The sequence below is a fragment of the Patiria miniata genome, unplaced genomic scaffold, assembly GCF_015706575.1.
Source record: "Patiria miniata isolate m_02_andy unplaced genomic scaffold, ASM1570657v1 HiC_scaffold_3, whole genome shotgun sequence".
NCBI lineage: Eukaryota > Metazoa > Echinodermata > Asteroidea > Valvatida > Asterinidae > Patiria > Patiria miniata.
Genome location: NW_024037069.1, coordinates 2507627 through 2531054, shown reverse-complemented (window position 1 = coordinate 2531054; position 23428 = coordinate 2507627). Strand labels below are relative to the sequence as shown.

Below are 23428 nucleotides of genomic sequence, written 5' to 3'. Positions count from 1 at the left end.
CGAGTGGCTCTTGTTGCCGTCCGGGATTTCCTACCCTGAGCAGACCGACCTCCCCGGCCCCGCTGAATTCCTCTGCTGGTGGCGTGCATTGAGTCAAGACGGGCCGGGCGACGCACCTGTCGTTTTGGCCGTGGCATCTTGCCTATACGCGGGTCCCGGTCGCGTGTACTCAACTTTCAAGCTCAAGCCGAAATGATCAAAACTGCCGCGAAAAGTACACACAGGTGGCGAAGAAAACTTTTCCCAAAACAAGTAGCCGTTCCTAATTTAATTTCCACAAGTGTTTCCAAAGTGCATGTGTAATCCACAAGGACCCGCGTTATAAGAGCAAACGGAAAAAACTGCAATTCGTGGGAACGAATTGCTAATTTGTGCGAACGAATTAGCAATTCATGCGAACGAATTAGTAATTCGTGGGAACAAATTAGCAAATTACACAAAAAATTCTACCCTGTCCCTTCCCGGGCTTCATAGCATACAGTTTAATCACTACATGTACTTATTTCTTTTCTTCAGTGCCCGTCTGACAGTAGCGCACTTTTGATTGATTTTTTCGTTGAACTCCTTAGGAGACAAACATGGTTGGCCTGTTGGTAGTCTGAAACGTTGTAGAACACACTCTGAAAACAAAACGACAAATGAAGAAAAGAAATGCCATGTCATGATACACAAACTTCAATACATGTAACAATAAATGTGATGCATCAGGCTACGTGAGTTAAAAAGGGCTCCCATTAAAAAGATGTAATTTAACATGGAATTGATTTTAAATGAGTTACATACATGAGAAACAATGTTTATTATTTTATTGGACACATTTTTGGGGGGAGGGTGGGGGACTTAAAAAAAAAGATTATGAAGTACCTTTTATTTCGTGAAGTTTCTCTGGGTCCAGAGGGTGGGACTCTTCAGTGTCCTTGCGGTTGACAGCTTGCCGAGACCCACAGGCATTTCCTCGGGCAAGCCGTTCTTCTCCAAAGACGTCGACCAATAGGCTGTACAGCAAACTCTCCTTGTACTTGCCCTTGTTGAATGCTAGCCTCTTGGCCCTCTCGGTTATCACCAGAATCCCTCCAGTGTAGAGTGGTGAAAGCTGTGGGTAAAACTCAAAAACATCAACTTGGGAACATGATGATTAGTATGCATACATTGTTAAAACATATTGCTATGTGTTCATTTGTTTAAATTATTTTTACTCACTACATGTAGCTTATACATTTCCAATGTGGGGTCCAATCCAATGAAATCTTACAAATGTGATTTACACACAAAAATGTAGTACCGTAATTTTCGGAATATAAGCCGCGCGGCGTATAAGCCGCAGCATGCAAAAATCTGCAAATTAAGATTTAAAGTCGGCGTATAAGCCGCATGGGCGTATAAGCCGCACCCGCAACCGCAGCGGTTCAATTTCGTAAGGCCTCCAAATTGTAATCAAAATGCTCTGAACCAGTTCCATTTGCACTACGAAAGCTATAATAAAAGGGCCACAAATGTTATGTCAAATCATTTACAGTCGATTACTCTTACAAAAAAATATGGAAATTGATGATGAGAAATAAAAAACGGGAATTGCTGCCGGCTGGCTCGTCAGTGAGCCTGTGCCGGCGAATGAAATAGGCTGTACAGCAAACTCTCCTTGCACTTGCCCTTGTTGAATGCTAGCCTCTTGGCCCTCTCGGTTATCACCGGAATCCCTCCAGTGTAGAGTGGTGAAAGCTGTGGGCAAAACTCAAAAACATCAACTTGGGAACATGATGATTAGTATGCATACATTGTTAAAGGGAATATACAACATTTGCAAACATCGAAAAATAAAACTACCAAGTTTTTGCGAAATACCTTAATAGGATGTTGGTAAATGACAGTCTAAAGCATCCTGTAAAATTATGGCACCTGGTATACTGTCATTTTCAAGAAAAGTGGTATTTTTGTATCAATTTCCAACGCTGATCGGCCGATCAGCGTTGGAAACAACTGGCTTTTTTTTTCAAATACTGACCCCAATTGACCATTGCACTTGTTTGCAATCGATTACAAACCTATGAACGGGTACGAGCCAGCTAGACTGGTTCCCTGACCTTACAATTCCCAAATGTATGTAAACTGCTCTGTTTCTTCTTATATGGAGTCAGGGAACCAGACTACAGGAAAATGATCGTTTTTCTTGGTTTTTATAGCATTTTCGAACCCAAAACCTCCAAAAAGTCAGTGTAACTATATTTGCTTTATATTTCCAACCCCCCCAATTCCATCCATTTCTGAAAATTACAGCAAAAGCAAATGATGTATATTCCCTTTAAAACATATTGCTATGTGTTCATTTTTTTTAAATTATTTTTTACTCACTACATGTAGCTTATACATTTCCAATGTGGGGTCCAATCCAATGAAATCTTACAAATGTGATTTAGTAGTACATTGTGTGGATATGTAAACCACAGAGTATTTTGTACAATTTATTATACTAGCTACACTTTGTGACATTGAAATTATGACTTTGGCAAGATTTAATTTGGTGATATGTTGTTGGGTGTGTAAATGAATAAGGTGACAATTTCCAACAGTTCCCATCTAAAATGCTGATAGGAAAGCCTTATGTATTCTTTATACAATCAAATTAATTTTCAATCAGCATAAAAAAGACTTTACAAAGGGTAATACCCTATTGGACAAGGCAGGGAAACTTGGGCTGGTAGACACTGGTGGTGGCTGTGCAGCTACCACTGGGGTTGCTGAAGCAGTCCATGGTGCCGGTGGCGGCGGTAGCGGCAGTGATGTCCTTGGGGATGGCAGTGCTGTTTGTGGTGGCGGTGCCGTTTGCGGTAGCGGTGCCGTTTGTGGTGGCGTTGCTGTTTGTGGTGGCAGCGGTGATGTCTTTGTCAGCAGTCAGTGGCGGTGCTGTCTGTGGAAGTGGTGATGGTGGGGGTACATGGCGGTGGTGCTGCTGTTCCTTCAACCATACTGGTCAACTCTTTCATCAGTCTTATTTTCTTAGGAGTGATGTCTGCACAACAAAATACAGAAGACAATAACTGATTGTAATTGTAAAACTTTAATTCTTCTTCTTCTCGAGTCATCACACCACTCCCTCCCAGTGTTGAGCACAGGATCTCGCTTGGGGGCTGAACTTCTCTAGGTCCTCGTGGGTGCAGGGTTCTGGCAGGTGGGGGCAGACCAGCAGGTGTTCCATGGACTGTTCAGCCCCACAGTCACATACGGTTTCACCATCCTCATTATATCCCCATTTCTGCATCAGGGCTTTGCAGCGTCCGGTCCCTGTCCTCAGACGGTTAAGGCATGACCAGGTGGGCCATTTCTCACTTGAGCCTGCTGTTAGGGATTCCTTGGGGCTGAAGGAGAGCTTGTGCGGGATTGTCTGGAGGTGATCAGACCAGAGGGTTAGTCGGCGGTTACAGGCACTACCATCAAGTAGCATTGAAGAAATAACAAATGATATAAAACGTGATCGATTACCTTGGGCTGTGGCATACAACCGTGTCCACAATTAAGAATGTGCAATTTGCAATTTCATTTATGTACATTCGTATGTATGACCAACTGTTGGTTATACAAGCACAAAAAAATTAAAAAGTTAGAAATCTTACCAATGCTGAAAGGATGCCCAGAATGAGCAGTCGCTTGATCCGACTTCAGCTGCGTAATAATTTGTTCTTTGTCACGCAGTTGGCTCTCCAACTCTCTTTCTCGTCGCTTAAAAGACACAATCTCCTGCAAGTCAGTTGCTTGATTCTACATACAGGTAAATAAAGCATCAAGTTAGGTTGAAGTCAGTATACATGTACATGTACATGTACATACATGTACTAGCAGTTAGCAGTATATTAAAATACAGAAACTGTAACTGGTTCAGTAATATAGTTTGTAATGTTAATTACTTTATTGGACAAATTTTTTTTTTTGGGGGGGTGGGGGAATTAAAAAAAAAGATTATGAAGTACCTTTTATTTCGTGAAGTTTCCCTGGGTGATGTCTTTGTCGGTGGCGGTGCTGTCTGTGGAAGTGGTGATGGTGGGGGTGGCGGTGGTGCTGCTGTTCCTTCAACCATACTGGTCAACTCTTTCATCAGTCTTATTTTCTTAGGAGTGATGTCTGCACAACAAAATACAGAAGACAATAACTGATTGTAATTGTAAAACTTTAATTAATTTCCGTATATTTTCGTAATACGTAGCATTGAAGAAATAACAAATGATATAAAACGTGATCGACTACCTTGGGCTGTGGCATACAACCGTGTCCACAATTAAGAATGTGCAATTTCATTTATGTACTTTCGTATATGACCAACTGTTGGTTATACAAGCACAAAAAAAATTAAAAACTTAGAAATCTTACCAATGCTGAAAGGATGCCCAGAATGAGCAGTCGCTTGATCCGACTTCAGCTGCATAATAATTTGATCTTTGTCACGCAATTGGCTCTCCAACTCTCTTACTCGTCGCTTAAGAGACACAATCTCCTGCAAGTCAGTTGCTTGATTCTACATACAGGTAAATAAAGCATCAAGTTAGGTTGAAGTCAGTATACATGTACATACATGTACTAGCAGTAAGCAGTATATTAAAATACAGAAACCGTAACTGGTTCAGTAATATCCGGTTCGTTAGTAAAAATGTCATACACGCACGCGCACCACTGATTACTAGCGCCCATTGGCTACAAACGCTCAAGCTGCGTTAACTTCCGGTTCCAATCGTGCAGAAAGTGCTGGAGGTGACGTCACACTAACGAACCGGATAGTTTGTAAAGGCAGCAAGCAAATGGTAGGTTAAAATGTAATGAGCTAAAGTGGCAGTTCAAACACTCTGCTTGGCACACTTTCCAATCCATGAGCCAGCCTGTCTTTTTAATAACCACTCAAAAGCACTGAGCTGTGCTAATACAACATCGGAGGCTTGTTGTCTGGTAGAACAAATGCAGTGAAGTCCACACTCATCCTGTCAGGTTGGAGCTTAGTGCCCATTTGGAACATCACATGCTGTTCCAAGGATCGGCGCTGCGTGTCTGACGATGCCATGGTGATGACGCACACGGCAATTTACTTGGTAGAGTGTGGTGGAACGTTGAAGTGTTGCATGACAGCTACATGTAGGCCAGGTTGTTTAAGCCGAACGCTACGAAGATGCTCCATGAAGCGATTGGCTATTCGACACTTGGTTTCACCATTGTAAAGCATCACATGTAAATGCTGGGAAGCTTTACATTGGTGAAACCAATAGGGGCACTTATCTTAGTGTCCCCCAGATTCCTTTTCAGTTTTATTGTGGCGAACAGTAGACCTACAATCAATTGAAGTACATGTACATTAAAGCAGGGAAGAATAACTGCCCAAATTCTTGACAGTTTCAAATGTTGCACCTATAAAAACTGTGACCTGACAAAAAATATCTCTGAAAATTCTTTAGGGTCAATTTAAAAATCTTAAGACGCTCACGCAACATTCACAATTTAATACATATAATTAATACATACAGTTAAGAGTGTACATGTACAGCGTGACCAAAAACATTGGTTGTTTTGTGGCTTCAGCTTTGGTGTTTAACTTAAGCACACTAATAATCCATAGCTGCAAACAAATTAAGAAAACAGCCTCGCTTCGTACATGATTTTATCATGACGTTAAACAAAACAATCATAAAAATAGCAGTACCATCATGTGTCGTCATAATGGGCAAAGAATCAAATGTCAAAAAAGTTCTCAAGCAGTTGTTATTGGTCGTTTACCTTGTTTAAGATGTTGGCACTGATGTGCGAGTAAGTGAGCATGTTGAATTTGGCGGTGTACATGTACCGGTATGTGTCTTGTCCGACGGTGGTGAACTTTGCTACGGTTGTAGGAGATTTTTTGAGGAAGACCTTTACTGGTTGGGAGTGGGGAATCTTGACTTTGATCGTCTTGCCGTAAGAGGTGAGCTGTGATTTGGCATTGAGGAATTCTTGGAATGTGATGCTTCAAATGTTTCTCGGGGCTGAGGAGATGGCTCTTTAGGTGATTGCTCGGCCAGAACATAAGAGAATAGTTGATGTGATGTTGGCAGTTGTTGGTTGTACAAGTAGTTTGACTTGTCCAGGACAAGCTGCAGCATCTCATCGATTACCTGATGTATGGAGTCAAAATGGAAAGCAAATAGTAATATCTGTGATGCATTTGTTAGGAGGAGTGAAAAGTAAGAAATCCATGAAAGTGTGGACAATTAAGTACAAGTATAGAGTGTTTAATACTGCGGGCTTACTGGTGGACTGAAAATGAGAACTTGCTGCACGGTGGACGTTTCAATCTATTCTACTTTCTAAAACTAAGGTGCTTACAAAAAGATATTAATGAATGGGAAAAATAGTTTGTTCCGCAGTAATAAAATGTCTGGTCTAAAACCGAGTAGGGGCCTGGTCGATGATTCTGAAAAATGTCAATGGAAATGCATTTGAGACTGACGAGCGATAGGGTGAGTTGTACGATGACTTGGCCGGAGTTTACCGATCGAATATTCTTGATATTGGTTTTTCGATACTTTGATTATTGTAATCGACAGCGCTTATTATACAACCTTGAAATTTACATTGTTTTTTCCACTAGCAGTCCTCACATCTTTCAGCTTGTATGCCATTGTCTGAGTGATCTGGCTCGTCTCCATGGAGGGAAAGGTCATCCTCACATATTCTGGGAGCAAAAAGTAGAAAATGGTAAAGTGAAATAAAAATGGTAGAAAAGGGTTCCATCATAAATAAAAATAAAACTTTTTTTTTGTCACAAAATATATGGAAGCTGGATGTCTTACATGAAGGGGCAATGAAGGCAAGGCTTATTTGTACATTGAAGTTTTTGACCTGTGTTAATGACAACTCAGTTCCAGAGTGATTGTACATGTACATGTAGATCAATGTCAACAGATTGAAATGATGCAACATGTACATGTATACAGTGTAGTTTATTTTGGATCAAACATTTTGATTGAGGACCTGTTGTAGCTACTCCCAAGTTGACTGCAGTGGAAAGTGCCCAGAGAGTGGATTTGGGCACTCGTACAAAGTGATTCTTTTGATATAGTGGAAGTTTTGAACAGCACTTTGATCTTTGTTACAAGCACTTTCTGAATAGGTATGACAAATATGCATCGTCAACATTTCAAGAGCAACTTACCCGTAATACCCTTGACCTTGTCACTATCAAGAGGTTGTTGCAGCTCTCTAGCAGCTCCAACCCCTTTCCTTCCAAATACACTGCACACACTCATCTCCTCTTGAGAAAATAGTGCGCCCATGAGATCCCGTGTAAGACGTTTAAAATCAGACTTGTTGCATCGGTTCAGCACTGACTGTGGTAAGAAGACTCCACTTCCCTAAACCAAAGAGAGTTAAAAGACCAAGCATTACTCAGCAAAACAGTTGGTGGTTGCCTACATTTAACGTTTAATACTACAGATAAAGATTTGCACACTCAAAAAATCATCAAAGAAAATCACCTAATGTGATGGTATCCTTTGATGGCAGGCAGAGTACAGATGTACAGTTTCAAGAAAGACTGCCAGTCATACAATCGGCACGTAAGACTTTCCGCCTTCCTCTCCAACATGCTGTGAGATATTGACGCCACTGGTCGTGCTTGTTCTGACCACACTGTCAAGGTCCTTCAGGCAACTGGCCACACATTTTGCGATCGTTGTTTTAGCAGCCCAAAACACCCATCCAGTGCAAACTTGGTGTGACCGGCTATGAGAAAGTTTACCGAAACCTTGTGATGGTAGCCATGAACTGTTCGCCAAATACCTTTTCTTTATTTTGTCCAGAAATTGTCTTTATTTTGTCCAGAACAATTATCGCAGTGTTTTTGGACATGTTCCTTGCCAAGTGCATAGTTCTTGAAGAAGTGGTTCAAATAGCTGATGACGGCATTCGAACCCCTTGATGATGACATACCCACATCTACAAGGTAATTTACCTGTTCCGGTATGCCCTCACAACAAGCTCCAAAAATGCCGCACTTCCGAGGGCAAAGAAAGTACATTGGCCCTGGCTGGTTGGGATTGTGGGGAAAATGAACTTGTTGAGCAAAGTCAAATGAATATTGCATTATTCCTGGACGCAATGCTGCTACGTAGGGGCCGAGGTGTTCACCTGTTGCGGTTTCCTTGCAGTCTGCTACCATTGAGTGGTACAGGGTGTCTGCATGTTCACAACCCTCAGGCGTTCCTCCTGTCACTGTACCGGTAGCTCATACAAAGTGATTCTTTTGATATAGTGGAAGTTTTGAACAGCACTTTGATCTTTGTTACAAGCACTTTCTGAATAGGTATGACAAATATGCATCGTCAACATTTCAAGAGCAACTTACCCGTAATACCCTTGACCTTGTCACTATCAAGAGGTTGTTGCAGCTCTCTAGCAGCTCCAACCCCTTTCCTTCCAAATACACTGCACACACTCATCTCCTCTTGAGAAAATAGTGCGCACATGAGATCCCGTGTAAGACGTTTAAAATCAGACTTGTTGCATCGGTTCAGCACTGACTGTGGTAAGAAGACTCCACTTCCCTAAACCAAAGAGAGTTAAAAGACCAAGCATTACTCAGCAAAACAGTTGGTGGTTGCCTACATTTAACGTTTAATACTACAGATAAAGATTTGCACACTCAAAAAATCATCAAAGAAAATCACCTAATGTGATGGTATCCTTTGATGGCAGGCAGAGTACAGATGTACAGTTTCAAGAAAGACTGCCAGTCATACAATCGGCACGTAAGACTTTCCGCCTTCCTCTCCAACATGCTGTGAGATATTGACGCCACTGGTCGTGCTTGTTCTGACCACACTGTCAAGGTCCTTCAGGCAACTGGCCACACATTTTGCGATCGTTGTTTTAGCAGCCCAAAACACCCATCCAGTGCAAACTTGGTGTGACCGGCTATGAGAAAGTTTACCGAAACCTTGTGATGGTAGCCATGAACTGTTCGCCAAATACCTTTTCTTTATTTTGTCCAGAAATTGTCTTTATTTTGTCCAGAACAATTATCGCAGTGTTTTTGGACATGTTCCTTGCCAAGTGCATAGTTCTTGAAGAAGTGGTTCAAATAGCTGATGACGGCATTCGAACCCCTTGATGATGACATACCCACATCTACAAGGTAATTTACCTGTTCCGGTATGCCCTCACAACAAGCTCCAAAAATGCCGCACTTCCGAGGGCAAAGAAAGTACATTGGCCCTGGCTGGTTGGGATTGTGGGGAAAATGAACTTGTTGAGCAAAGTCAAATGAATATTGCATTATTCCTGGACGCAATGCTGCTTCGTAGGGGCCGAGGTGTTCACCTGTTGCGGTTTCCTTGCAGTCTGCTACCATTGAGTGGTACAGGGTGTCTGCATGTTCACAACCCTCAGGCGTTCCTCCTGTCACTGTACCGGTAGCTCATACAAAGTGATTCTTTTGATATAGTGGAAGTTTTGAACAGCACTTTGATCTTTGTTACAAGCACTTTCTGAATAGGTATGACAAATATGCATCGTCAACATTTCAAGAGCAACTTACCCGTAATACCCTTGACCTTGTCACTATCAAGAGGTTGTTGCAGCTCTCTAGCAGCTCCAACCCCTTTCCTTCCAAATACACTGCACACACTCATCTCCTCTTGAGAAAATAGTGCGCACATGAGATCCCGTGTAAGACGTTTAAAATCAGACTTGTTGCATCGGTTCAGCACTGACTGTGGTAAGAAGACTCCACTTCCCTAAACCAAAGAGAGTTAAAAGACCAAGCATTACTCAGCAAAACAGTTGGTGGTTGCCTACATTTAACGTTTAATACTACAGATAAAGATTTGCACACTCAAAAAATCATCAAAGAAAATCACCTCATGTGATGGTATCCTTTGGTGGCAGGCAGAGTACAGATGTACAGTTTTAGGAAAGACTGCCAGTCATACAATCGGCACGTAAGACTTGCCGCCTTCCTCTCCAACATGCTTTGGGATACTGGTCATGCTTGTTCTGACCACACTGTCAAGGTCCTTCAGGCAACTGGCCACACATTTTGCGATCGTTGTTTTAGCAGCCCAAAACACCCATCCAGTGCAAACTTGGTGTGACCGGCTATGAGAAAGTTTACCGAAACCTTGTGATGGTAGCCATGAACTGTTCGCCAAATACCACATGACATAGTTTTCTTTATTTTGTCCAGAAATTGTCTTTATTTTGTCCAGAACAATTATCGCAGTGTTTTTGGACATGTTCCTTGCCAAGTGCATAGTTCTTGAAGAAGTGGTTCAAATAGCTGATGACGGCATTCGAACCCCTTGATGATGACATACCCACATCTACAAGGTAACTTACCTGTTCCGGTATGCCCTCACAACAAGCTCCAAAAATGCCGCACTTCCGAGGGAAGTACATTGGCCCTGGCTGGTTGGGATTGTGGGAAAAATGAACTTGTTGAGCAAAGTCAAATGAATAGTGCACTATTCCTGGACGTGATGCTGCTTCGTAGGGGCCGAGGTGTTCACCTGTTGCGGTTTCCTTGCAGTCTGCTACCATTGAGCGGTACAGGGTGTGCTCCATGTTCACAACCCTCAGGTGTTCCTCTTGTCGCTGTAGCTGCTGCAGTTTCTCCTCCACAAGCTGATTGGCACTTTGGTAGACCAAGCTGTTGTTACGCTGACATACCCAGCAAAGGTCAGTCTTGGGACGAGTGGTTAGGACAAAGGGGCAGTACTGTGCCCATAGCTTTGAAAAGCTCACACGCTTCACTATGTGGAACAAAGCTTCACCTTGAATTATAAATGAGAAAAAGTACAAGTTAAATCACAAAATGTCACACACATGATGATATTTTCACTCTCATAAAAGTAGATCGTGTTTTGTGTCTTCATGATTTGTGTTTTCAATTACATGTCTTTTTTTTACCTTCCAATATTCTCGAAATAAATTTATCTTGTTTATCACCGACGAGGTGACTGCTCAATTCCTCCTTGTAATCCTCGAGTGTGAGTTTATGTGTTCTTAAATCTTGCCTCCACGAAATGACTTGATCTGAAATTGGATTAACTGAATCCTTCTTGTGTGGGTTGGGGGAGAGGTTTCTGGATGTCATATTCAATGAGGCCTGTGACAAAACGATCTCGCAGGAGTCTGTCTGGATGGATAATGGCCTCGGGATCTGAACCTTGCTAGGATTTCTTGAAGAGTGAGGGAGAACTCCCTCAAGGTCTCACCTGAAGTTTGACTCCTGCCATGAAATTGCTATAGGAGAGCAGACGTTGGTGTCTTATCCCCTTATGTCTCGAGCAGTCATGGCAGTCAGCCAAAGACACTCTCTGCATTCTCTCTCTCCTCTCCAGCCGTCAGGCTTCCCGCTTGGCCTCTCTGCCTAGGTACATGTACTTGATCAGCACCTAGGACTTTATCTTGTGAGAATTTGGGCAATAGAAACTAACAAGAACACACAACACCTTGTGGAGGTTATTGCTCATCGCTTCATCACTGTTCCAGCTGAACTTGTTATTCTTTAGTATGATTTCCAATAGTATAATTTCCAATAGTTTACATGTATTTTCTGCAATTTTGAAGAATTATGTATATTTGGCACAGACTTACTGAATGCAAACAGGTATAAGTACCGGGTATACAAGTTTTGCCATCCTCGCAAGAGGCGGACATGCCTAAACCATGCCGCGAATGTTGTGACATACGTTGCTGTAGCTCATTGCTCTCTCTTAGAGCGTTCATCCAGCTACCGGGTACATGTACTTGTCCAACAAAGTATGGCAACTTGTCAGGCTCCAGGGTGATCATCAAATTTCTATAAAGAGACAAAAAGTATTGGTACATGTACACCGTACTGTGCAAGGCAAAAAAATCCAAACATGCACACTTATGATGTCAACAACACATACAGTATGTTCTTTCTATAGGCTGCAGGTTGGCAGGTTCATATATAGCCAGGTACATATATAGCCAATTATAAAAATGAATTTTCATTCTGTTTCCCATTTGTACTGTCCTAATTTTACTTTATGATTTCCCTCCCTTTGCAATCTGCATCCCTCCCCACACGTGCCTTTGAACTGGGTGCCAGAGTAGTGTCTTGTTCTTTGGTTTCAGGTGCTCATAACTTTTTAAAAGACAATCATTGAGAAAATCAATAGATATATGCTTGTGTTGTCAGATTAAACCTATTTTTGTGTTGCACTTGTAAACCATAAGCCTTGATCCAAAACCCACATGCATTCCATAAAGTTCATTTCATCCAGAGCTACAGAGTAGCATTGGGCAAAGCCTTGACCACAGCTTGCACATCTGTGCAATTTGTGAACCTAAAACTAACCTCATAAAGAAATCCATACATTCACCGGATACATCTTTGACGTCTCTCAGTCGGTTGAGATCACCAACCGTGACAGATGTGCCATCTAGCCTTGAGCCCTTAACCCTTTGAACCCTGAATTATATATGCATGAGCGTTGACCTCCTGACCCCCTGGATACTTAAACCTTTGCTTTCAACATGTGAAAACAACACCATTGAATCGTGTGCCCCTTCCGAACAGGCACATTTTCGACGGGCCCTGCCCTAGTTACTGCTAAAGTAAAAGGAGGACTTACTTTTTCAGAAAAAAAAATATACATGTATGCAGATACGATACATTACAAATGCGCACGTTGTCACGTCACTAAAACCCACCACCAACATGACCGAGGTGTTACCATAAAACACCTTCAAAAGGGCCACATTATACTACACGTACTAATACTTGGCCTACAGTTTCAGTTCTGTTTTAGGCATAGGCTACCCCATCGTTTGTTTTTCTTACCTCATTGATTTCCTGACAGAGCACATCGTGCAGTCCCGAGCTTGGGAACTGCTGAACGCTGAGCTTCCTTCTCTTTACCCAGTAGGGCATTGCATAATTGCTGCCCTTTGTACCATTGATGAGGTAGTCTATAACTTTCCTACCCTTGTCCCTGTGGATTGTTTTGCTCGTTGAATTAGTCAACGGGAACTTTTCTTCACAAAACTTAAGAAACTTTGCTCTGTTCACCTGAGCATCAGCCATGTTTGAAAACGACCGGCTTTATTTATTTATATTTCTTCCATTTCTTTACCAGTTCCAGACAGAGTTTTTCCAGAAAGAAGTGGAAAGTGTAAACTCTGTGGTGATGTGTGTAGTGTGGCTTGTAATAGTCCATCAGGATGTAGCTGTTGTAGGCTGCCCACATGAAGAATTTCATGAGCAGTCTTCTTGGCCATTTGTAATATGGCGACGGCACTTGTGCAGCCTTGTCATTTGACCATTCAAGTGCTCCACCCATGTTTGCATTATACGACTTCACAGCTTTGGGACAGTTGACTGGGATCTTTCTGTGTTCTTTGGCATCATACCTTTGCACTGTTGTCCCTGGAGAATCCACATAAATTGACGTGACGAAATACACTGGCTTCTTATCCTTCCAGACAAGAGCTGCTACCTTTCCATTGAATAATAGCACTGATTCCCCTTCCGTTAGTTCCTGACTGCGTTGTTTTAGAATTTTAGGAAAAGACACTCTATTTGTCATGGCTGTGCCACACAGTCGTATTCCATGCGTTAGCAAGAATTCTGTCAGTTTTACTGAGGTGTAAAACCTGTCTGTGTACACGCAGTAATTCTGATCCCTGTGAAGGTCTGTCAACCTTACAACTCAGTTCCCAGTGACACCGAGGCCATTGACTGCTGTCATTGACATGTGTTTGTCTTGATCCTCGACCTGTGATTCTATAACATTTTGAGTTATGCAATGGAGGCAAAGAGGGTGGGAGTTCACAGAGGGCATTCGTCCCCACAACAGATGTCCCTCTCCTATGAGTGCCTTCCATTAATATCTTGAATTGAAACATGTATCAGTAGCACATACATTCAGTGCCCCTTCTGGGCAACCACTAAAATTCATGTCTGAGGGGCCTAGCCTTCATGGTGGAGATATCACAACACTCACAGCCGAATGACATGCTCCAGCAGGCCTACCTGTCCCCGATGGTTCTTCGTCAGTACTGTGCTGCTGCTGAACAAAATTGTGACACAACGGCACGGCTTGAAAAATGAAGCTTTTTCCGAAACCCGTTGGCATGTTTGTGAACAGATCTCTACCTTCCAACACACTTGTATGCATGCCGTTGTTGAGGTTTGAATTTCCCCGAAATGTTCAGTTTGGAGGCAGCGAAATTGAAACTTTCCTGGAATAAATTGTCATTGATGGTATCGCTTCTGACAGTATATTGCTGGAAGTCACCATCTTGCTTTGGTCGGAATTTTTTTGAGAGCCTGTGTTATGTCACATCGTCTAAACAGCTGTAAGTAATTCTTCGTTTTCATTGGTCACTGCAATGCATTATGCATGAAATTTGTCTATCAAATTGGTAGACAAATGTAAAGAAAAACATAAGTGCCACTCATGGGTTAGACTATTTTCCGTGCCAGCGTCCAGGACGTGTCACGTGTCCAGGTCACACGGGCCTTGACTAAAGGCTAAAGGGGCCAGAAGAAGCACAGGCTTGCTTTTTCCACAGGTTTTTCCTCAGAGGTGACTCTGATGGTTTGGACTGTACCACAATCGTGATTTTTATTCTCATCACGAAGCTCTGGTGGTTCTTGCAACTCTGCATCATTATTTTCTCTTTCAGGGACACATTCTTTGTCCTGCACCTATTCTCTCCTCTCTGTCATGTCTGTGTGAGCTAGATTCCTTTCATCCTCTCCAACTCCCTGGAATCCCTCACCTGAGGATTTGGCTCTACACCACTCAGTTTTTGGGAGTGTACAGCCAGGGCACCAACTTTTCCCTGATACTGTTTAAGTCTGCCAGAATGGACCACTTTCATAGGTCCTCCCCACTTCTGCTGGATTCGGAAGGTATACATCTGAAAGCCTCTATAGACAACTAGCTATGGTCCCTCCCTTTGTATGGAGATGCTGCACCATCAGTGAAATGAATCTCTCTCAGTAATGGGAGTTGTTTGTCGTGTGTCAGATTTTGATTAGTTTTTTTCCAGAAATGTTTGCACAGCATTGTGGTCATGCTGGAGGTTAATTATCAGATAACATGATCATTGCATCCCGTACAACATCTGACCCTTGTTTGTAGTATGCCACAATTGGGTGTACAGATATTTGTCTCTTACTCTTGATCTCTTCTCGGAATTGGGTGGAAACATTTCCCCCAAGTCCAGTGCCATGAGGACAGTGCATGTTGCCATCCACATGTTCTTTCAGGTTTCTGTACTGGTCATGTTTCCACTGAGCTGTAAACAAATGCTGGCAAATGTTTACCCCAAGAACTGGATGGACCACATCTTCAATCAGTTCATCACACATCTCCTTGATAGTTCCAGATTTATTGATCAGAACTCTTCGGACAACCTCTTGGTCTTTGTAAGATGACTTCTCATCTTCTTGTACTGTTTTCTTCTGCGTAAGTTTCTGTCTCGCCCACCTCTTCCAGCTAGTTTTGTCATCCCCTGAGCATTCAAGTAGCTTTACATATGTTTTTTTACCAAAATTCTTGTTACCACTCTAGGGGCAGTATACTTGCACATGAGCACTGAAATAATTTATTCCCTGATTTGATACCCGCCAAACCCCAAGGCTAATGGCCTATACATGTATACCAGTAGTTGCAATTTACAAGCACATGGGAGGAAACCCCGCCTGTTTACGTCATGTAAAGCTAAAACCGTCATGTAAAGCTAAAACGTCACTAAAACCCACCACCGACATGACTGAGGTGTTACCATAAAACACCTCCAAAAGGGCCACTATACTACCGGTACACGTACTAATACTTGGCCTACAGTTTTAGTTCTGTTTTAGGCATGGGCTACCCCATCGTTTGTTTTTTCTTACCTCATTGATTTCCTGACAGAGCACATCGTGCAGTCCCGAGCTTGGGAACTGCTGAACGCTGAGCTTCCTTCTCTTTACCCAGTAGGGCATTGCATTGCTGCCCTTTGTACCATTGATGAGGTAGTCTATAACTTTCCTACCCTTGTCCCTGTGGATTGTTTTGCTCGTTGAATTAGTCAACAGAAACTTTTCATCACAAAACTTTAAAAACTTTGCTCTGTTCACCTGAGCATCAGCCATGTTTGAAAACGACCGGCTATTTTATTATATTTATTTCATTTCTTTACCCAGGGTATGCACAAACAGTTTAAAACTGGTTTCCATTGGGGCCCTGCATACAATAAATAATGACTACAAACATGTATCATTATACAATACACTACAAATACAGGACCTGTCACGTGTCTGGGTCACGTGGACCTTGACTAAAGGCTAAAGGGGCCAGAAGAAGCACAGGCTTGCTTTTTCCACAGGTTTTTCCTTAGAGGTGACTCTGATGGTTTGGACTGTACAACAATCATGATTTTTATTCTCATCACGAAGCTCTGGTGGTTCATGCACCTCTGCATCATTATTTTCTCTTTCAGGGACACATTCTTTGTCCTGCACCTATTCTCTCCTCTCTGTCATGTCTGTGTGAGCTAGATTCCTTTCATCCTCTCCATCCTCTCCAACTCCCTGGAATCCCTCACCTGAGGATTTGGCTCTACACCACACAGTTTTTGGGAGTGTACAGCCAGGGCACCAACTTTTCCCTGGTACTGTTTAAGTCTGCCAGAATGGACCACTTTCATAGGTCCTCCCCGCTTCTGCTGGATTCGGAAGGTATACATCTGAAAGCCTCTATAGACAACTAGCTATGGTCCCTCCCTTTGTATGGAGATGCTGCACCATCAGTGAAATGAATCTCTCTCAGTAATGGGAGTTGTTTGTCGTGTGTCAGATCAGATGTCAGATATTGATTAGTTTTTTTCCAGAAATGTTTGCACAGCATTGTGGTCATGCTGGAGGTTAATTATCAGATAACATAATCATTGCATCCCGTACAACATCTGACCCTTGTTTGTAGTATGCCACAATTGGGTGTACAGATATTTGTTTCTTACTCTTGATCTCTTCTCGGAATTGGGTGGAAACATTTCCCCCAAGTCCAGTGCCATGAGGACAGTGTTGTCATCCAAATGTTCTTTCAGGTTTCTGTACTGGTCATGTTTCCACTGAGCTGTAAACAAATGCTGGCAAATGTTTACCCCAAGAACTGGATGGAGCGCATCTTCAATCAGTTCATCACACATCTCCTTGATAGTTCCAGATTTATTGTTCAGAACTCTTCGGACAACCTCTTGGTCTTTGTAAGATGACTTCTCATCTTCTTGTACTGTTTTCTTCTGTGTAAGTTTCTGTCTCGCCCACCTCTTCCAGCTAGTTTTGTCATCCCCTGAGCATTCAAGTAGCTTTACATATGTTTTTTACCAAACTGCTTGTTACCACTCGAGGGGCAGTATACTTGCACATGAGCACTGAAATAATTTATTCCCTGATTTGATACCCGCCAAACCCCAAGGCTAATGGCCTATACATGTATACCAGTAGTTGCAATTTACAAGCACATGGGTGGAAACCCCGCCTGTTTACGTCATGTAAAGCTAAAGCGCGCGTGCTCAATATGACGCAACAATGGAAAAAGGACGGGCATGCGCACGTGCATTGTACGGCGATACCATGGATGAATAGCACTGCATACCCTGTACATGTATATGTAATGTACACGTACAACTGGTGGCTACACGGGCACATTATTTTTGCAGTGAACTGAGCAACCTTACTGCAGGGCAATACCATTGTCAAGTAGGGGTGAATATCTGCGCTATTTTGCAACTTTTTCAAGAACCAATCGCCCAAACAACTTCAAACTTGGCACGAGCAGTTCTCAAAAACTCTGCAAGCATGCAACCAATACCAGCTCCCGGACAGGCAAATTTTCAACTAGAGATAGAGATAGCTGACCTCCACTGGGGGGACTATTCCATTATCAACGATGGATACTTAAACCTGTGCGTTCAACATGTGAAAACAACACCATTGAATCGTGTGCCCCTTCCTAACAGGCACATTTTCGACGGGCCCTGCACTAGTTAAAGCTTAAGTAAAAGGAGGACTTACTTTTTCAGAAAAAAAATATATATGCAGATACGATACATTACAAACGCGCACGTGGTCACGTCACTAAAACCCGACCACCGACATGACCGAGGTCATCATCATTCGGCATAGACTTGCATCCGTGGCCGCCTCGTCCTCAGATTGTAATGGGGGCGTATCCCTTGGGTCGCCACCATCACCTGTTCTCTTTCAATCGCCGCTATTATCAGCTCTTCTACACTTCTGCCACTCCACTTCGTCACATTGTCTACCCAGCGCAGCTTAGGGCGACCTCTGCCACACCTCGTACCCGTAGGCAAACCGCCTATAACTGCGCAGGGCAGACCTCCTTGTCTCATCAAATGAGCGCACCACATAGCCTTCCGCTCTAACACCTCATCACCTGTAAGACACCAGCATCTGCCAATCATCTCTGCCAGTCTTTCGTTTGAGATACAGTCTGACCACTTCATGCCCAGCAGGGTTCGCCATATCGTCCTGCCAAAAGCATCGTAGCGCTTCAGGTCAGCTGCCTTGAAGGTCAGCGTAGTGGAGTTATACAATACTTTGGCAATCACTAATGACTGTGTAAGTTGTAACTTTGTATCAAGGGAGACACACGACTGAGGTGTTACCATAAAACACCTCCAAAAAGGCCACTTACTACACACGTACATGTACTAAAACTTGGCCTACATTTTTCAGTTCTGTTTTTCTTTCCTCATTGATTTCCTGACAGAGCACAGCGTGCAGTCCCAGGATTGGGAACTGCTGAGCTTCCTTCTCTTTACCCAGTAGGTCATTGCATTGCTGCCCTTTGTACCATTGATGAGGTAGTCTATAACTTTGCCAGGCTTGGGAACTGCTGAACGCTGAGCTTCCTTCTCTTTACCCAGTAGGACATTGCATTGCTGCCCTTTGTACCATTGATGAGGTAGTCTATAACTTTGCCAGGCTTGGGAACTGCTGAACGCTGAGCTTCCTTCTCTTTACCCAGTAGGGCATTGCATTGCTGCCCTTTGTACCATTGATGAGGTAGTCTATAACTTTGCCAGGCTTGGGAACTGCTGAACGCTGAGCTTCCTTCTCTTTACCCAGTAGGGCATTGCATTGCTGCCCTTTGTACCATTGATGAGGTAGTCTATAACTTTGCCAGGCTTGGGAACTGCTGAACGCTGAGCTTCCTTCTCTTTACCCAGTAGGGCATTGCATAATTGCTGCCCTTTGTACCATTGATGAGGTAGTCTATAACTTTCCTACCCTTGTTCCTGTGGATTGTTTTGCTCGTTGAATTAGTCAACGGGAACTTTTCTTCACAAAACTTAAGAAACTTTGCTCTGTTCACCTGAGCATCAGCCATGTTTGAAAATGACCGGCTTCAAGTTGGCGCCATAGACATATAATAAAACCCCATCGTTTGTTTTCTTACCTCATGGATTTCCTGACAGAGCACATCGTGTAATCCCAGGCTTGGGAACTGCTGAACACTGAGTTTCCTTCTCTTTACCCAGTAGGGCATTGCATTGCTGCCCTTTGTACCATTGATGAGGTAGTCTATAACTTTGCCAGGCTTGGGAACTGCTGAACGCTGAGCTTCCTTCTCTTTACCCAGTAGGGCATTGCATTGCTGCCCTTTGTGCCATTGATGAGGTAGTCTATAACTTTGCCAGGCTTGGGAACTGCTGAACGCTGAGCTTCCTTCTCTTTACCCAGTAGGGCATTGCATTGCTGCCCTTTGTACCATTGATGAGGTAGTCTATAACTTTCCTACCCTTGTCCCTGTGGATTGTTTTGCTCGTTGAATTAGTCAACGGGAACTTTTCTTCACAAATCTTAAGAAACTTTGCTCTGTTCACTTGAGCATCAGCCATGTTTGAAAATGACCGGCTTTAAGTTGGTGCCATAGACATATAATAGAACCCCATCGTTTGTTTTTCTTACCTCATTGATTTCCTGCAAGAGCACATCGTGCAGTCCCAGGCTTGGGAACTGCTGAACGCTGAGCTTCCTTCTCTTTACCCAGTAGGGCATTGCATTGCTGCCCTTTGTACCATTGATGAGGTAGTCTATAACTTTCCTACCCTTGTCCCTGTGGATTGTTTTGCTCGTTGAATTAGTCAACGGGAACTTTTCTTCACAAATCTTAAGAAACTTTGCTCTGTTCACTTGAGCATCAGCCATGTTTGAAAATGACCGGCTTTAAGTTGGTGCCATAGACATATAATAGAACCCCATCGTTTGTTTTTCTTACCTCATTGATTTCCTGACAGAGCACATCGTGCAGTCCCAGGCTTGGGAACTGCTGAACGCTGAGCTTCCTTCTCTTTACCCAGTAGGGCATTGCATTGTTGCCCTTTGTACCATTGATGAGGTAGTCTAAAACTTTGCCAGGATTGGGAACTGCTGAACGCTGAGCTTCCTTCTCTTTACCCAGTAGGGCATTGCATTGCTGCCCTTTGTACCATTGATGAGGTAGTCTATAACTTTCCTACCCTTGTCCCTGTGGATTGTTTTGCTCGTTGAATTAGTCAACGGGAACTTTTCTTCACAAATCTTAAGAAACTTTGCTCTGTTCACTTGAGCATCAGCCATGTTTGAAAATGACCGGCTTTAAGTTGGTGCCATAGACATATAATAGAACCCCATCGTTTGTTTTTCTTACCTCATTGATTTCCTGACAGAGCACATCGTGCAGTCCCAGGCTTGGGAACTGCTGGACGCTGAGCTTCCTTCTCTTTACCCAGTAGGGCATTGCATTGCTGCCCTTTGTACCATTGATGAGGTAGTCTAAAACTTTGCCAGGCTTGGGAACTGCTGAACGCTGAGCTTCCTTCTCTTTACCCAGTAGGGCATTGCATTGTTGCCCTTTGTACCATTGATGAGGTAGTCTAAAACTTTGCCAGGCTTGGGAACTGCTGAATGCTGAGCTTCCTTCTCTTTACCCAGTAGGGCATTGCATTGCTGCCCTTTGTACCATTGATGAGGTAGTCTATAACTTTGCCAGGCTTGGGAACTGCTGAACGCTGAGCTTCCTTCTCTTTACCCAGTAGGGCATTGCATAATTGCTGCCCTTTGTACCAATGATGAGGTAGTCTATAACTTTGCCAGGCTTGGGAACTGCTGAACGCTGAGCTTCCTTCTTCTTTACCCAGTAGGGCATTGCATTGCTGCCCTTTGTACCATTGATGAGGTAGTGTATAACTTTGCCAGGCTTGGGAACTGCTGAACGCTGAGCTTCCTTCTCTTTACCCAGTAGGGCATTGCATTGCTGCCCTTTGTACCAATGATGAGGTAGTCTATAACTTTGCCAGGCTTGGGAACTGCTGAACGCTGAGCTTCCTTCTTCTTTACCCAGTAGGGCATTGCATTGCTGCCCTTTGTACCATTGATGAGGTAGTCTATAACTTTGCCAGGCTTGGGAACTGCTGAACACTGAGCTTCCTTCTCTTTACCCAGTAGGGCATTGCATTGCTGCCCTTTGTACCAATGATGAGGTAGTGTATAACTTTGCCAGGCTTGGGAACTGCTGAACACTGAGCTTCCTTCTCTTTACCCAGTAGGGCATTGCATTGCTGCCCTTTGTACCATTGATGAGGTAGTCTATAACTTTGCCATGGCTTGGGAACTGCTGAAAGCTGAGCTTCCTTCTCTTTACCCAATAGGGCATTGCATTGCTGCCCTTTGTACCATTGATAAGGTAGTCTATAACTTTGCCAGGCTTGGGAACTGCTGAACGCTGAGCTTCCTTCTCTTTACCCAGTAGGGCATTGCATTATTGCTGCCCTTTGTACCATTGATGAGGTAGTCTATAACTTTCCTACCCTTGTCCCTGTGGATTGTTTTGCTCGTTGAATTAGTCAACGGGAACTTTTCTTCACAAAACTTAAGAAACTTTGCTCTGTTCACCTGAGCATCAGCCATGTTTGAAAACGACCGGCTTTATTTATTTATATTTCTTCCATTTCTTTACCCAGGGTATGCCCAAACAGTTTAAAACTGGTCTCCATTGGGGCCCGGCATACAATAAATAATGACTACAAACATGTATAATTATACAATACATTACAAATACAATACAATTTGATACAGTGAGATAAAACATTATTTAAATAATGCATATGTGTTAAGCAAATATTATAAATGCAATATATTTTAAAACTATTATAACTACATGTACAGTGTGAATGCTTTACTGTAAAGTTGATTCAGTGAACACGAGAAATTTGGATCTACATGTATCAGTTGGCGCCATAGACATGTATAATAAAACCTACATGTAGACACGACATTTGCTTTGCGCCTGTGAGCAAAATGCTGCGCATATCATGCTAACACTCACCACAGGCGTGAAGCGTCGGCAAGAAAGCGGTCTCACTGCGCGCGTTATTTGGAATCATTTGGTCCCATACGCCATGCGGGAAACAAAAAACTATAGTGGTGCACAAGTGCATTAGCGCTGGCCTGAACATTCGTGGGATACGTATAAAGTATGCGCGTAAATCAAAGCAACATGATAATTTGCGCATCGCGCCAGGCCGCGTGACGCAGCTCGTAATTACTAATTACAAAAATGAAAAGAGTCTGTGGTTATTAAAAAAATGTCATACATGAAATAGGGCGTGGCTCGATATATAACAGGTTTGTACCAATGGCTGAGCAGAGTAGATATCAGTACAGTGAAATGGTGCAAGGGAGCTGGAGTTAAAAGGCACAAACATGCATGAACCCCAAAAAAATTATTAAGCCAAACCAAAATGGGGCAGGGAAAACAAATTTAATAGAGACTTATCTGCACAAATGGAATAAAACCAAGGACCCCCATCATTTGTTTGCCCATGTTGATCTCCTCCGACCCGTTACCAGTTGGATATACACCTAAACCTACCACTCCTGACTTTTATACCCAATACCCACTCTGCCCGACCGGTTCCCAGTAGGAACTATATGTAACAACTATGTGACAACAATATGATAGTGGTAGTTTGCAACTGTTAAAGGGGCACCAGGTCCTGAAATCCCCCAAAAATCCATGCTTTGGATCGTTTACGTTAAAGCCCGGTTCATACTTTATGCGAATGCGAATGCGAAGCGAATTTGACGTCATGAAACATTCGCTGCGAAATTCGCCCGAGTTGAAAATACATGTATGTTCAACTTTTGCGAATTCGCAGCGCGAATACTTGCCATGACGTCACAGATTCGCTCCAGTTACTTGTGGATACTTCTGACCAACATGTTCCTCATGACATGTGTTGTGCCTCGCGCCCAACACAACACAAGCGCGTGCCCGAGTAAATGCATACATCACTATGTGCAATGGCTGCCCGCCATTGTGGAAACTCATGGAAGAATGTTTGTCAAGATGATGCATATGAAGCTGCCAACTGATTGTTGTGTCTT

At 43.1% G+C, this 23428-nt stretch overlaps 1 long non-coding RNA gene across 1 annotated transcript; it reads left to right on the top strand.

Moving 5' to 3' along the window:
- Nucleotides 1–15894: 15894 nt before the first annotated feature.
- Nucleotides 15895–19654, top strand: LOC119738385. The gene is made up of 2 exons (XR_005272448.1): nucleotides 15895–16006; nucleotides 18862–19654. It is a non-coding gene; the product is annotated as an uncharacterized LOC119738385 (long non-coding RNA).
- Nucleotides 19655–23428: the final 3774 nt, after the last annotated feature.